General features: G+C 59.0%; 1 protein-coding gene across 4 annotated transcripts in view; it reads right to left on the bottom strand.

Annotated features, from left to right (window-relative positions):
• Positions 1-14318, bottom strand: part of CASKIN2 (CASK interacting protein 2) — a 41349-nt gene that overhangs the window by 16860 nt on the left and 10171 nt on the right. The window lies entirely within an intron of this gene.

Here is a 14318-nt window from a genome sequence, read left to right as displayed (position 1 = left end):
CAGCCAAGGGGAAAGCACGGGCCCTCAGCCTTTCGGATCCTTGCTGGCGGGGGGCCAGGATGGCACAGCCCAGCGTGGTGTTTCCAACCAGCTCCCCCGATGCATCAGCCCCCTCTGTCATGCTGCACCCTGTGCCTCAGTTTCCCCGCAGGGCTGGGATGCACCCCCATGGCAGGGATGCCAGGCTGGGCTGAGCTCCCCGTGGGGTGTGGGGGGCACCTGGGGAGCAGATGGCCAGGGCGGGTGCCTCACCCGCACCACTGGCAGCCAGCCCAGCACAAATCTGTATTTACCCCCCCAGGGCGCTTGCCTGGCGCCGGCTGTGCCGGCTACGTGGAGCCAGGCGTGCCCTTGCCCGGCACAGCCAGCACCCCCTGTGCCAGCACCCCAGGCACCCTGCGTGCCCTTCACCGGAGACCTTGTCCCTGAGGGGACACCCTGAGGCTTTGCCTTGACGTCTTGGAGATGGACACGATCCCTCCAAAGTGCTGAACCGCTCACTGCTGGCTGGGAAGGAGTGACACATGCTTGCCTGGGTTTGCTGGGGAAGGAAATGTCCAAATATCCCATGTTCCCCCCAAAGTGCCCCTTGGAGACTCCTGCCCTGGCTCTCACATGGGAAGTCAGGCTCCAGAAAGCAGTGCTTTTGCTGTGACCCCCCAGTTTTGTCCACCCAGCACAGCCACACTAAAGCTCCTCCACCGCCAGCTTTCATCTCTGTGCAGGACAGACAGATCTATAACTGCAGACCCACATCCTTGCCAGAGACACCTTAAAAAAATACATCTTTCTGCTGGTCTGGTGTCACAGACCCTCATACCTTCCCCTTGCCCTAGGAAATCACATCCCCACACTGCTGGCTGCAAGTATCCCCATGCCATGAGCCTGCATGTCTCAGCATCGCTCTATCATGAGCATCCCTGCACCACACACATCCCTGAACATCCAGCCACAAGCGTCCCTGCACTGCCGGCCACGAGTACCCCACATGCAGGGATGCTCTGCCTGGCACTGCAGGAACACCATCCTGCTGCTGCAGGTGGTGGGAGAAGGACTTTGTGCTCTGGACACACCAAATACATGTACATATGCACCTGGGAAAATAAAATCCACCTGGGGAATGTCATCACTAAGCCAATAAACCAGCTGGAGGAGCTAATCAGCTGTGATCTCCCAAAGCACCAGCCATCTCCAATGGTAGTGGCAGCCTCCTGGGGCTGCAGGTGGAGGTGGCAGCTTCACCCGACCTGCCCTGCCCGGCCTCGACCCACACCGACGGCCTGGGATGGCCCTGCCTTGGCACACAGTGGGGTTATGCCAGAGCTCAGGAGAGACTTGATGTCTCGCCCAAACTCAAGACCCAAAGAGAGGTGACGTCCATCCGCCTTCTGCAGGAATCTTCCTTCCCTGTCATCCCTCCATCCACAGGCACGTCCGCTGCGGCCACCCACACCCGGCTCCTCCCGGCAAACCGGCTGCTTCAGGTTCTCAATAGGTTCAGAAGAGATTCTCCCGCTTTGATAGGGAAGGAGCTCAGCCACCGAGACGTTAAGAAACTCAACCAAAGTTGCCCAGCAAGCTTGGGACAGAGGCTGGGCGAGAGCCAAGGTCTCCTGACCCCAGCCGCCTGCCATAGCCACCAGCTCGCCCCCCAGACGCCGAGCCCAGCTCCCTGGGCAGGCAGGGCCTCCCTGTTTCCCTTGTTGTGATGGCGGGTGAATTTGGCTGCCAGGATGCTGCCATCTGGGAAACCCGGCTGAGCACTCGTCCCTATGCCCAAACGCCACCGGGGCCCAAACGCCACGGGTGCTTTCCTCCCCACTAATGGCCCGCACCAGGGTTTGGGGCTTCGCAGCATCCCTGTGAATGGGCTTCCCACCAAGGCTGACAAACAGGTCCTCCATCAAGCCAGGCGCTGTGGGGTGGGTCCAACTGGGGCACAGCCACTGGGTTAACTGGCAGGGATGGGTAGGCTGCAATCAGGGAGGCAGATTCCCATCAACACAAGGCAAACAGCAGCGATGGGAGAGCATGACACGGCAGGGAGCCCCGTATCTTTCCCTACAACAGCATCTGGCAACTCCTTGAGAATAACTGGTGTCTTCATCCCTTGAGAAACCTACCAAAGCCAGGCGTGACACACATTGGACCTGGCCAGGGCCCTGCCTGCTTCGATGCTGCTCAGGCTGCGCAATGGCTGTCGCACCCAAGCCCTGATCCTGGTTTGGGCAGCTTGGGTCCAGCTGGAATAACCCCAGCAGATGCAACAACCTGCTGGGAGCATCCCCGCACTTGGAGCATCTCCACACCAACTTGGCTGCTTGTCTCTAATCTCAACAGCCTCCACCATTTACCCCTGGCTTGAGCCCCAAATCTTACAGCCACGCAGAGCCCAAGTTGTTCCTGCCACCAAGCTGTCTCTGCTGACGGCATGTTTGAGCGTCCTCTGGCAGTTCTGCCTCCCTCCTCATCTCTGCTTTCTCCTTCTCTAAGCTCTCCTGTCCTGTCCTGTGCTTAGATATGATGGTGGATGATGGCAAAGGCAGGTGATGCCGAAGGCAGAGGACTTTGAGAGATCCAAGGAAGCAGCATTCCTCCCTGGGCTGGGCTGGGGACCCACAACAGGTGAAGGGGAGGGTTAGGGGACACGGTAGCAGGACCATGGAGTCAACTGGGAGCTTTTTTCCTTCTTTGGAAAGGCTGGGAACCTTTTTCACAGGGAAATCCAACAATTACGTTTTTTAGAAGCTAGCAGTGGGAGGGTGCAGGGGCAGCATCCCTGCGCAGCACAGACATCAGTCGCTCAGCCCCAGCCCAGCTGCCCCAGGACCCCTGGCCAGACCCCCAATTTCCCCCTGCTGCTTCCCCCCCGCAACAAAGCAGGAAAAAACAGGCAGCTTGTTCAAAGTGAAGGCTCCCAGAACAATGAAAGGAAAAGCAGAGTCGGAAATCCCATCCCCATCCACGCAGCTGGGAAGAAGGTGCTGCTCTTGTCCCTCACCCCTGAGGTTTGATGGCTGCAGCAAGGATGGAAGGGGCAAATGCCAAGGCGGGGAAACAGCATCACAGGAGTCCTTTGGGGCTGGACTCACCCCTTGCAAAAGCCAAACACATGCTCCTGCTTTGAGTTTCAGGCCCCCAGAAAGATCTGAGCTGTATGGGGGGATGAACAGCACTCGCTCCCCTTCCCCACAATAATTTGTGGGTTCGCATCAGCTGCCTACCCCAAAGTGACGTGACCCAGCCCGGCTCCCCTGGCAAGGGGGAGCAGTAACAACCCTTCCTCATGGAGCTGAAATTGCATCCCCCAGCCCCAGCCAGGATGGAAACAGCTGGGAAAGGCTTCGGGTGGGGGAAGCCGGGCGGCTCCTTCAGAGATACAAGGGCTCCTTTCCCAGCTGGCCAGGGAAACGCGTTACCGGGAGGTGAAGTCACCGTCCCTGCTGGGACCTGACTATTCCATTCTCCAGGATATGAACTCAGAGGAGCTGTATTTGCCCAGGGAAGAGGTGGAGCCTTTTCCATTTCCCCCATCCTTCCGAAAGGACAGGACGCCTCCCGAGCGGGAAGAGATGGGGCGATAGCAGCAGGGGCTGGCGGCCAAGCACGAGCTCTGCCTGTGCCCGCGGTGCATCCCTGGGCACGCCACAGGGCCAAGAGCCACCCAAAGGCTGCAGGACACAAGGACCAGCAGAGCATCTGGCCCAGCATTAACAACGCACCTTAGCTCCCGTTCAACCAGTTCCATACTGGTTCCAACTGGTTCCCCTGGGAGCTGGGGAAGGGACTGCAGGGCTCTGGTGACCCCAGGCACCCAGGCAAAGGGGCTGCACCTACAGGCATGCTCAGTGTTCTCACTAATGCAATACCAAGCAAACAGTGCATTAATGTAATCTGTGGAGGATGCGCAACAGATCCACGAGGGCAGAAATAACACAAAAGGGACTTAAGAGAGATTAGAAGAACAAACCCAGGCAGATTCAACCTGGGAAAATTGCAGACTGCAGCATCTGGGGAAAAATAATCCAACCGGCAGACAGTCAATGGGAGGAAGAAAGAGGGGAAGCAGGATGAGGGGGGACGGTGAGAGCAGCATGAAACGTGGGCACAGAGGAAGCTGCCAGCGAGGAAAACAACCTCGGCAGCTCTGTGGGGGGATGCTGCTTCCCAGGGTACCATCTCCCATTGCATGCCCAGGGCTGTGAACATGATATGGGCTCATGGGGAGCACGAGAGGCAAGTGGCAGGAGCCAGCAGCCAAAGGGCTTGCCTTGCATGGTAAGATTAGGGCAGGTCAGTAAGTGTGGATTTGCTGAGCAACAGTTAATTACAGAGGGCGAGCAGGGACGCAGCAACCCTCCTACACCTGGAGGGTTTTGACGCTCAAGAGGAGCACGTAGCTATTTATTTTATGGTTCTAACAATGAGCCACAGATAAAAATTAGAGCAGTCAAGAGCAGCCAGCAAAACTCTGTGAGCTCAAGCGAGTGCAACAAGGATCCAGCCCTCCGCTGTCGCTTGGATGGTTGCAGCAAATCATGCAGCTCCTGGGGCAGTGGGGCAAGGCTGAAGTTTGAGGACCAGGCTGCCACGGCACTCGGTCCCCATCAGTGCCAGCCTAGCGCCCGGCACCCAAGAGGCGCTCCAGCCGGTAGAGCCAGTACTCAAAGCACACAGTGATGCGGCAGCTGGAAATCCTGCAACATCCTCCCCTTTTGGCCCTGGGGAAGCTGCCATGCACCTAGAGAAGGCGCTGCTGGGGCAGACGGAGTGGCTGTCCCCACCCTGGCTGCTCTAATTTAGGCAAGGCACACACAGGATGGGAGGGGAGGCACCGGGAGGTGAAGCTGTTTGCTCGAGGTCACCCAAAAGGTCAATGGTTCAAGTGCCGTCACTCCTTCCCGAGGCCTTGGTGGATGGGAACTGAATTTTCCCCAAAGCACCACCCCCCCCCAGCCTATGGGCAATGAACTGTCAGCAGCCGAGGACTAACCTCAGACCGCTGCTGGCGGCTGTGCAGCCGGAGTTTGGAGTCACATGCAGTTAAAAATACCTTGCGGATGCCTTTCCTCAACTCTGACCCTGCGAGCCGGTGCTGCCGCCAGCCCTGCTCAGGGATGTGCCGGTGGGGTCCCCCAGGATGCACAGCCCAACCTGTGCAGGGATGGGGCAGACGCTGCTTGGGGACTGGATTTTTCTCACTATGAATCAAAGATTTCCACTCCTGGGGGCCTGCTGCCTTTACCTCCTATTGCCAAACTGAAAAGAGAGGCTCTCTGCTTCCTACAGCTGCCTTCCAGCAAACGATGCGCAGGCTATCCAGCTCCATCTGAACTGCAGCCCAGATCCGAGCAACTTGAGCAAATCGTTTCCTTCCCTCCTGGACAGAGCCAAAACGTGGCCTCCAGCACCTGCTGGTCCCAAGGGCTGCTGGACGGGCAACTGCTCCCACAGATGCCATGGCACTGCAGCCATTTGTGGCATCTGCATCGGGAAAGAGCAAGAGGATCCCACCCAGCAGCGGCTGCTCGGCACTCCCAAGCCATGAGCGATGGGAGGAATCCCTCTCCAAATCCCCTCTCCAAGGACACAGAAGGCACCCGTCTCTCCTTGCTGCTCCCATCCCCTGTGCAAGGTCACTTCCCAAAGCAAGTGGGAACTGCCCGGCTGCTCCGCGCTGGAAGCAGAGAGGGACGAGTCTGTCCCCAGCGGGCACAGGCCAAGCTCCCTCCAGCCTGGGACAAGCAGGCTGAGAGAGATGAACCCGCCGCTGATCTCTCCTTTCCCTGCCAAGGCTGGGGAGGGCAGCATGGCTTTGCCCGTGCCCAGTGCGAGGGCTCTTTGCCAGCCAGGTCAGACTCTCCAGCTGCTCGCCCAGGTTTCCGCCTGGCTGGGCAATGCCGCAAAGCAGGAGAAGCCATCACCAAAATCTTGCCGAGCAGCTGGCCAGTAGCACTTTTCTTAGGCCTTGGCTGGAGCGGGATGTTTTCACCCAGCTGCGGTAGCAAAGAATTCCCCCAGGACCCCGGTCTGTGGTGGGACCCCATCTGCAGGGGACAGGAGAAGGACGCAACAGCTCTATCATCACGATGCCCTGCATCACCCTGCACGTCCCCAAGTGGAAGCAGCGATCACCAATAAATACACTTAGCAGCCAGTGACGCTGTATCTCCCAGGAGAAGCATCTCCCTGTCCCCGTAGTGGAAGCAGGAACCACACCAGGACACCACACCCATCTTGCCATCCCTGTGGGGCCTCGGTGGCTGCTGAGTTATTCCAGGCACTGTGTTCCTGCCCCCCTGCCCTTGTCCCAGCTGCTCTGGGGCCGGCAAGGAGGGCAGTGGGTTCCTCCCAGCACCCAGCCCAGACACCAGAGCCAGCCAGCAGCTGCTCAGGGACCAGCTGGGGACAAGGGCGACACAGCACAGCCCTGTCCCCCCACGTACTGCGGAGGGACAAGGGCTGATTTACAGCAAGGTCAAAAGCATCAGAATACAACTGCGATGGATAAGGGGAGGCTCGATCTGAGGATCCACAGGCTGAGCTCCAGCCACCAACTTCCCACGCAGGGATGGGGAAAGAGGTTGGGGGGCAGCACGTCAACACCTCTGAACCCCGAAATAACAGGCCCACCTTAGCACCAGAGGTAAACTGAGGTAAAGACCCCAGCCCCTTGTTAAACCAAGGCCGTGCCCAGGTCCCCACAGGGACCCTGCCACCAGGTCAGCCCCTCCATCTCATCCCCCTGCCTTGCTGCTCCCCCACACCCCAGCCCGAGCGAGCGGTGGTGGGACACAAGCCAAGGCCTGCCCGCTCCCTGGACCCCTGCCGGCAACCCGATCTGTTTATGCCTTTCCAGCACGGCCGGTGCGTGTCGGGAACGGCCCCGGCAAGCCCGAGTTGGCGGCGGAGGCAGGACGTGGGAGCTGAGCGCAGAAACCCCTGCTTGCTGCCTCGCAGCATCTCAGGGGGGTGGTGGGGAGAAAGATGTGATATACAGGGGCAAAAAGAGTCTCCCCACCTCCCTCAGCTCCTTTTCGTAAGAAAAGACATCCCTTCTTGCACTGTGCCACTGCTCCTGTGGCACCTTGTGCCCCCCACCCTGACCAGGGAATCACGGCGGGTTGCCTCATCCCCAGGCCCTGCCAGCAAATGGTCCTCCAAGCTGTGCCAACCCTGCTGGGAAAGGGACCCAGCCCTGGAAGTTGCATGTCCCTTCCTGGCCGACGAGGTACCAGCTTTGCAAGCACATGGCCAGCCACACGTGTGGGCTCAGGGAGCTGATGGCCACATCCCTGTCCTACTGCCCCGGTTGTCCCCGGCTGGGGCTGAGCAGAGGAACCCACCTGCACTGCTCCTGGGAGGAGATCTTTATCCAGGACCACACTCATGGGTAACACCAATACCTGGTGTGAATTCAGCCCCGTGGAGCCACAGGCATTCAGAGTAGGCTGCAGTGGGGCAAAGCAGAACCATGAGTCTGGGGACTCAGAGCAGGACCCTCACCATGTCCTCACCAGCTTTGGGGTGGAGGGAATGGAGAAAAAGCTCCAGGACATCCGTGTGCAGCCCAGTACGTGCTGCTAAATATAACCAGTGGGACAGATGCTCTGAGACAGGGAGCTGCTGGTGCCCCAGCACTGTTGAGGAAGCTGAGGACTCCTCCAAGGCTCGAGCAGCCCTTGGGGTTTGGAGACAGAGCAGGGTCAGAGCCAGCTCCTCCGCCTGTGCAGCAGCCTCTTCCCCTGCAAGGAGGAGTGTCTCCCTTCTTTTTAACCCAGCAGGATTAGTGGGTGCTTATTCAGGGAAGCCAGGAGGGCTCATGCAGCCCTTCCCACCTGCGTCAGCCCAGCAAAACCTAACCAGAAGTGCTTCAGGCCAACCAGAGCAACCCAGGCTGCAGCCCAAAGCAATCCCCACTGCCGTGGCTCTGCTGGCCCCACACCGCCAGCTAGGCTCGCCATGTACCCGCATCCCCTGTGCCAGCAGCAATTAGCCACCGGCGAGGACTCTGGCCCCTTTTGGAGGCCACTGAGGCAAGTGGTGCTCACGTGGCCTTGCCACGGACGCATTCGAGGAGGTCCCTGAGGGGCCACAGAGGTTGTGAGCTGGGTGTCCCGCCCAGGGAGAGGGGTGACCCACAGGAGAAGGTCCATAGGGTTCCCAATCCACAGTCTCCCTATTGCTGTTTGCACCCAAGTCGGCTCCAGCTGGAAACCCCCCTTCAGGCTTACCCACACCCATCCTGGCAAAGAAACAAGATGATGCCTCAAGATGGGCTGCTTGAGGGGGGGTAGTGAGGGCTGAGAGCCAGCCAGACCCTGGGGACCAATGCTCCAAGGGGGCAAGTGGCACCTGCAAAGCGAGTGGGAGCATCTGAACCAGCCCCGCTGCTGGGGGCACCTCCGTGCTGGGCACCCAACGCCTGTGCCATGCTCGTTGACTCCCTCCGTGCTGGGCACCCAACGCCTGTGCCATGCTCACCGACTCCCTGCACAGGCAGACAGGGTGCCTTACACAACCGGCCGTGCCCGTGGCCAAGGGCGGTGTTACGAAACCTCGGGAGTTTTCACCCCTCACAGCACAGTCACCCACCAGGCTCAGATGATACGGGCGCTGGCTCCCAGGATGGCACCTGGGGGAGGGTGGGGGTGGGGGGTCAGGCATAGCACCAGCGCTGGGGCCACGTGCTCTCTGCGCAGCCTTGGCTGGGTCCCGGTGGGGGAGCGGCACCAGCGCTGGCAGGGCTTGGCGGAAGAGCAGCTGGACATGTTGCACCAGGTCTAGGATGCTGCGGGAGCCGCATACCTGCCGTGCAGGAAGGTTTTCCCTACTCCCTTATCTCGCCATCAAAACTGCTCAGTTGCAGCTCTGGCCTTTCTCCCTGGGGCTGCAAATGGCTCAAGGTGCCTGCACACCTAACCCCAGGCACAGAATGTCACAGCCCTGGGCATCCCGCAGGAGGCAAGGGATGGGCGAGGGTGTCCAGCCCTTCCCCAGGAGTGTGAAGATCACCCCAGCAGAGCCATTTCCAAGCAGATCGGGCATCTCCAGACAGGTCTGTGACTCAGCAGGACACCTTGGCAAGGCCCAGGTGATGTTGCAGCTCCAAGATTCAAGCAGGTCCCTCCCTCTCCATCCCAGGCACAATTCTGGGGGAAGCTGGAGTGCTCTGGGGGATTTGGGGGAGCTGGAGTGCTTGCAGCTCCTCCCCACTGCCTCACTCGCTAGAGCAGCCAGAAAAAGGTGGTTTATTGTTATTTAGTTTCTGCCCCTTTCATACTCCTTTGCCGGAGTTTTTGCCAGCGGCGGCCCCGGGTCTGGCGGGGGGCCAGGCCAGCCGAGGCGCTTTTAAAAACAAAGCAAGGCGCGTGCATGCACACACACACGCACAGCATCCAGCCCCTCTTTTAACTCTTGCTGGGGTGATGCTGTGGAGAAGATGGTTTCCAGCCAGCTGGGAGCGCGCTACTGCATGCTCCCAACTGCTGGAAACTATCTTCTGCAGGGGATGCTGTCGATCACCACTGGGATCCAATAATTCACTCCCCCCTTTCCAGGGAAACCTTCTTGCAGCACTGGGATAGTGATGGAGAGGTGGCAGGAGTGATGCTGCTGACACTGTTGTGGTCCATGGGGACCTGCTTGTCCTAAACAGGGACAATGCTACAATTTCTTTCTAGGTTGCAGCCAAGACCTTCAGACCCAGCAGCCCTGTGGGGGAACGAGGAGGAGGAGGAGGAAGAGCACAATGATGTTTTCACTTAAAAGAGGCTCCTCTCCCACGTGACAAAGCCAGGGAGTGCCAGCAGCATTCACACTGCATCCCCAAACCTGCAGGGCCGACTGCCCTTTTGCAACAGGTCGCTGCCACCCAGAAAGTGGCATCACTGGTATCCACCAGCTCCCTCCTGCAACCAGCCCCGTGCCCCTAGCACATCCCCAGCCCGAGGAGAGGACGCCTGTGCCAGTGGTGTCCTTGCCGCATCCCCTCCTCCCGTGCCTGGGCACAGCCCTGGGGAGCACCGTCCCCCTTACAGCACCTGTGTGCCACTGGCAGCCGGGCACACGCTGTCCCACGGCTCGGGGCTGCCCTCCCTGTCTGCCTTAGAGCTGTCGTCATCCAAATCATCCTGTGTTTCTGGGTCAGACATCCAAAACGGCCTCTGCAGCTCTGGGGAACGGGGAGCTGAGTCCCTGGGAAGTGTCTGAAGGATGGAAAGCCCCCTCCTACCCCAAACCTCAGCCTCCCGCCTGCGACACCAGGGGCAGCTGCCAGCCATGAGGAACTTCTGTACGTCCCCGAGAGAGCAAAAAGTCCCTGAGAGACCCCAGCCCTGCCTGGCTGTCCCCAGGGGAAGTCAGCACAGCCCAGAGAAACCCCAACAGACCCCACACTTGTCCCCTTTCCCAGAATTAGCCCTTTTTCCCCCCTTCTTTTTTACCCAGGCAGGGAAAAGGCAGCTGCTGGTGCCACAGGCTGCCCTGCCAATGGGTTTTCAAAGGCTGGGGACAGAAATACAGACCTGGGACAAAGGGAGATGGGGACAGGAGCTGGGGTGCAGAGGGCTGCAGGGCTGGGTGCCCCAAGGAGGCTGTGCCAGGCAATACACAGCACAGCCTCCTCTGTCCCCCTGCGTGATGCTGTTTGCTTGTGCCTTATCTCCTGCGCTCAGCGCGGTGACACTCTCTCCAGCTCCAGGCGCACCAGCAGCAGCCGGGCCCCTTTCCAAACACAACACCCGTTCAAGGCCAGCTTTGAAAAGCAACGGCCCACTCACTCCTTTCGCCACCACTGCCCACGTGGGGCTTTTCCTTCCCAGGAAGAGAGGTGGAAAAAGAGGGGCTAAACCCCGCCATCAGCTGGGACAATCAGGAAGCGGCTGGGAAAACCCACCAAGCAAACACAAGGCTAATGGAGGAGACCCCCATCCTAGGGAGGCTCGGGAGAAGGAAGGAAGCAAGGAAGGACAGACCCCCCTACTCATGCTGTGCAGCTGCAGCCCCACCACCATCCATCCCCACAGCCGCCACACTTGCTGGAGCCTTTGAAGCCTCTTTTCTCCCCCTCCCACCCACCCACCGTGGGCTGGTTCAAAAGCAGGTTTTGGCAGGCTGCAGGGTGGTGGGGTCCCCGGCACAGAGCCACCGCCAGCCGGGCTCCCCTGGGCACAGCGCCTCACCCTGCTCCTGGCTCAGCCTCGGCGGAAGAGGGAGTTTTGCCCGTTTCGGCAGAGTTTCTCAGCGTCTCTCCGCAGGCGTGCCCACAGCATTTCCAAGCCAGCATGCGCCTGCGGAGCCGGTCCAGCCCGTCAGACCTACAGCATGCGGGGAGAGGAGGGAAGGACACGGCCGAGGATGCTTGGGAACTTGTCCTCGAAACTTGGGCTTCAAGGGACATGGCCACACTTGAGCTTGGTGGCAGAGCCGGGTCCAGCTGCCTGCACCACCCAGGGCAGGACCGGAGTGGGCAGGGTGCCCAGACATCTCTGCACCACTGCCAGCAGGGAAAGCCATCAGGTGTAACAGAGCCTGAAATGATAAGGAACCTGCTCGAGGGTAGTCCTTGCTTTTCCCTGCAGCCAGACCACACAGAGCAGCCAGAGCACACAAGGCTTGGGACAAATCTCCCTCAGGAGCAGCAGTGAAGAGAAGGATGGTCCTCCTCGGTGACAGGGGACGGCACTCTGAGCTTGCCAGCTGGCACAAAGGCACATCCAACGTCATTGCAAAACAACCACCAAACTGCAGAAAGGAGCAACTTCTTCCTCAAACGACTACAGACCCACTGCTGCTGAGAGAAAGAAAAAGCATGGCAGGACATGAAGGGAGGGCAAATGTTTCTGCAGAGGACAGCAACACAGAGCACTGGTGGCAAAGGCTATCAAATCACAGGAGAGATATTAAACCTCACGCTTCGGGGCTTAAGCTGATATAGCTACTAGGGATTAGGCGGAAATTTAAGCAAGAGGGAGGGAGCGAATTATCCCACATCTGCCTGCTGCAGTCTCGCAGCACGTGGAACAGCATCGTCCCTCTCCTGCCCAGCTGGACGGGTGACAGCAGCATCTGAGGGCCGGCACTACTTTTGGGAAAACCTTGCTGTGCTTTGTGCTGCTGGGACACAGCAACGAAGGGCACCAACCCAGGCATGGGGGTAAAGCCAAGACCCCCTGCAAGCTTCACTAGCGTTTAACAACTTGCTAGGTCACAGCCCAGACACAGCCGTGTCTCAGGCGCCTGCTCCTGTCCTTGATGTATCCAAGGTCTGGAAAGCCCCAGCATAGCTGGTGAAATGAGGTAAGTCGCTGGTGAAATGGGGCAAGTGGCTGGCTGAAGCTGGCCGAACCTCCCTGAGGCAGCAGTTGAACCCTGGTAGGGCTTTACTTGCTGTCCTTGAGAGTTTAACACCAGTTTGCTCAGCTGCTGCCCTTTCTTTGCACTTCATGCACGTTTAAACAAAAACCTCCACCACTCCCTTGAGGAAGGCAAACAGTAAGTCCAGCTCCCATCACCTTCCGCTGCTCCTCCAGTCCTGACTATCGCGAGGGCACCACACACCCCCAGCAACACCCCAGCATCCCCCCATCCCCTTAGCGCTGCACGTCCAGGGATGGGGACACCCAAACCTTGCCAGGCACTGTCCAGTTCCAGGAGCCATCACCACTTCCCAGGGAAGAGAGCCCTGAGGGGGCTCTGCCTCTCACCTCCCCTGGGAGCCCCAGCCCCTCGGTGCTGCAGCAGCCGCCCTGGCCCGGCCAACTGGCGCATTGTTGGTGAGCGCGGCCAGCCCGGAGACGTGATTGATCGCCAGGGAGAAAGGCCAAAGCCGTGACGGGTCGTTTAACAATTTCAATTAAACTCTGCAGCGCTCCGACGCAGAGGGGAGGGGAGAGGGAGAAGGAAATTAAAAAAGCAGGACATTTCTATTGCTGCGCCGGGGAACCTCAGCAAAGCACAGCCGCCTCGGCAGGAGCAGCCTGGTTGTCCCAGAGGAGACCCCCTCCCTGGCTGCAGAAGTGACCACAGCATTGTCCCTACGTCCCCTTCCTGCAGGCAGGACACCCGCCCTCACCTGCCCTTCCCCTCCTGCTCCTGCCCCAAAACTTTCTCTCTGCCCGTCCCATCGCCTTATAATAATAGGTGCTGTGACCCACTTGTAAGGCAGCGCTCGCGCGGGGAGGAGGGCTGCACATGGTGAATATTAAACAACATGTCCCTGAAGTTCCTGCTGCTGGGACTGGCGCTTGATTTTTGCTTACGTGTGGTGACTTTTTTAGGCACAGGAAGCCCCAGAGGGCTGATCACAACAACCGAGCTCCCAATCCACTGAGACAGCAGAAGGACTCTTAGAGGGATTTAAAAAAAAAAAGAAAAAATTCAGCATCTCAGCCTGTCATATGGAAAAGGAGCTTTAATGAGCGGCAAATGCAGCAAATACTTAGCTCATATGGCATCAGTGAAAGGAGGGAGAGGGAATCATAAGGGACAGGGAGCGGCCATGCCCTCCGTGCCAGGAATGAGCCCCTGGGACCAAGCAAGCCCCCACAGCATGGCCAGCACGGGAGCTCCACCGAGGGCTTGCAGTGGTGGCTTGCAGGGGTCCAGGCGTTTTCCCCTCTGACTTTATGAAAAAATAAAATTAAAATAAGCAGAGGGAGCTGCTGACTCCGCTGCAGCAGGGGAGTTAAACACACACGTTCACGTGGGTGCCCCACAGCTGGAGGGAGGGGAAGACGCCAGAGAGAAAACACAGACAGGGTTTAACTGGGAGAGAGTTACTGGAGGAAACAAGTGTAACTTCCCCCCCTCCGGGTACACAGGAGGAATAGAGCCACAGGCACCCCAGCCTGCCCACACCGCACAGCCATGGGGCACCAGCTTGGGGGAACAGGGCTGCGTCACCAGCGAGATGCAGGATGCTCACATCCTGACATTACTTATTGCCTTGGAGGTGTCCTTCAACCCACCTGCGCAGGCAAACCTCCCTCGCTCCAGCTCAGGGACCCCATACAGGCGCCGTCCCTGAACTGCAACCAGAAGCAGTGACACTCAGTCCCTTCGCCCAAGGAGGGGGCACCAGGCACCCCCTGTTCTGGGGAGGAGGCAGCACTCCTACAGGCCCAGCAGTTGGGATTTGTGAAGTCTTGGTCCCAATCAAAGCCATCCAGTAGCTGACCCAGGGGAGCTGATCCCCTTCTCACGTTTGCAATCCTCAGCCTAACTCACGTTTCTCAGCACCAGCCTCTGTCCTGAGCCACTCCTAAGAAGCCTTAAAGCTTCTTCTCCTCCCCGAGTTTCCCCTCTCTCTCTCTCCA

The sequence above is a fragment of the Falco punctatus genome, assembly GCF_963210335.1.
Source record: "Falco punctatus genome assembly, chromosome: 1".
Classification (NCBI taxonomy): domain Eukaryota; kingdom Metazoa; phylum Chordata; class Aves; order Falconiformes; family Falconidae; genus Falco; species Falco punctatus.
This window is presented reverse-complemented; position numbering and strand designations above follow the sequence as displayed.